Source organism: Mastomys coucha, unplaced genomic scaffold (assembly GCF_008632895.1).
Source record: "Mastomys coucha isolate ucsf_1 unplaced genomic scaffold, UCSF_Mcou_1 pScaffold20, whole genome shotgun sequence".
Classification (NCBI taxonomy): Eukaryota; Metazoa; Chordata; class Mammalia; order Rodentia; family Muridae; genus Mastomys; species Mastomys coucha.
Window position 1 is genome coordinate 140030060 of NW_022196903.1, and position 2484 is coordinate 140032543.

Here is a 2484-nt window from a genome sequence, read left to right on the forward strand (position 1 = left end):
GGAGGAGGGATCAGCTGGGGTGAGGGAAAGGGAGGAGGGACCAGCTGGGGTGAGGGGAAGGGAGGAGGGATCAGCTGGGGTGAAGAGAGGAGGGACCAGTTCAGCCTTGAGCCCATGGTTAGCATGTGGAAAGAACACTGCTTCAACTTCCTACACCCATCAAAAATAATAACTGTAACTGATCACCCTCTCAGTATTTAGATTTTATTATTTGTTATTACTTTATGAGTATTTTGCCTGCATTCATGTTTGTGCACTTAGTATGCCTGGTGCACATGGAGGCCAGAAGTGGATGTCAAATCCCCTGGAACTTGAGTTGTGAACCACCATGTAGATGCCAGGAATTGAACCTGGGTCCTCTATAAGAGCAGTCAGTTCTCTTAACTGCTGGGCCATCTTTATAAACCTACCTATTCAGTATTTAATTGACTGTTATTTCCCAGAACATAAAACCCATAGAAAAACGTCTGTCTATACAGTATGGATGTCTAATTGATGAAAGAATGCACAGATTGAAAACACAGATGTTCAATCTGGTTGCTAACATGCAGAAGCCCTTGCTGCCCCAGCCCCAGAAACCCTTTTATTTTTCTCTCCATCAGAAACATTTCTTTGCATATTAAGGTAATTGCTATTTAATTTTTAATTCTCTTAACTTACACGGCAAATATTTCCTTGCTTTGACTCTAATTCAGTCAAAAGAGAAGAATGGTTCTATCCAGACTTGGGAGCTCATGGCCACCCAAGCAAGTTTGGAGGATTGAGTTCTTATTTGTCCAGAAAGACGGGATGCAGGGATGACTGAAATAGCTGCTGCTTGCTCCCCAGTGGCTTACAGAGTTGGAAAGCTGAGGCTTGCTCCTGCCTTCCTGCCTGCCTCACGTCCTTCATGCCACCTATGGAGTATAATGATATTTACAAAAACAAAAGTAATGCAATAAATTTCTGCTTTTAGAATTGCTTTCAAAGCCAACTGAGTGCTCATATTCAGAAGAGCCAAGGGGCAGAGAGAGGCTTACACTGACCTTCTAAGGCTTGGCACTTGCATAGAGGATTTTCCTATTTATTTGTTTATTTATTTATTTATTTATGTATGTATTTAAAATAATTGTCTTTTTTTAAGATTTTTTTATTTTTTTATTTATGTGAGTACAGTGCAGCTGCCTTCAGACACACACTAGTAGTGCATTGGATCCCATTACAGATGGTTGTGAGCCACCATGTGGTTGCTGGGAATTGAACTCAGGACCTCTGGAAGAGCAGTCAGTGCTCTTAACTGCTGAGCCATCTCTCCAGCCCCCTCCACTTTATTTATTAATTGTTACACTCAACTACCATTTTCCTCTCACTCTGAATAATCCTTAACTATGTCTCTCCGTAACAGAAGATAGATCAACAAGAGAAACACAAAAGCAAGCTGACTATTGTGCGGGTTTCATGTCAGCTTATGTCAGTTTGGAAGAGACCCGAGGAATAAATAAGTCTAAAGGAGGTCCCAAAGAAAGCTTAGAAGTCTCAAATGCTCTCTAAGAAGTGGGTGCGAGGAAGATTTTATACTGACGTGTGTTTGCAGGTGGCATATTCAGATCTCTTATGTTCACATGTTCATATGATGTGTCCTGAGCCCCATCGATATCAGTAACTTTATTTTAATTATGACGAATTTGAGGGGAAAAGTGGCTGGGAAGGTGACAAAAGATGACATTAAAACTAGGAAATTATGGACCTTCCTTGCCATGACACCAGGAAGTTATAATTATCCTAAGAATTACTAATAACAGGAGCCTAAAAGCTAGTGAAACACATAGGCCAGAACAGGAAGGGAAATTTACAACTGAAGAATTACAGTTGGAGAAAACTGTCCTCAGCAGTGGACAGAAACCCTGGGCTGAAGCATCAAGAACAGGGAGATCTGAGAGCACCATAAGGCTGCGTCCCTCACAGCTCTTGGTGTGAAGGACGTTGCCCAACTATTGGAGAACATACTTCAGGCATGCAAGGATGGCCATTGTAGGTAGGACCCTTGATAAGTCTCAGTAAGCTTAGAGGATTCAGATCAAGATTAAGGACACCCTCTAATAATGTCTGATAAGAGCCAGAAACAGAGATCAGAGACATTCCTAAATATTGTGAAATTAAAAATACTCTCAACAAATCACAAAGAAAATGAGAAAATGTTATTAATAAAAGGAAACTGAAATAACAGTCTGTAATGGCTGAGGCAAGCCATATTTACAGGAAAACTTGAATCCTTATTTATAGGAAAACTTGTATCTTTTGTTGTAGGTGTGGTTTTCCAGTCCTGGGGAACAAACATGCACTTTTGAAGCCAGCACTCTGAGCACAAGCTTTACTCCAGCCGATAGATTCATGATTTTAAGTTGTGCCTACTCCAAAGAGAAGAGACCTTTAAATCAGTGAGATTACCTTTTATTTAAAGAAATTATAAAAAGCAATTTTTGGTGACCAGGGAAATTAATTAAC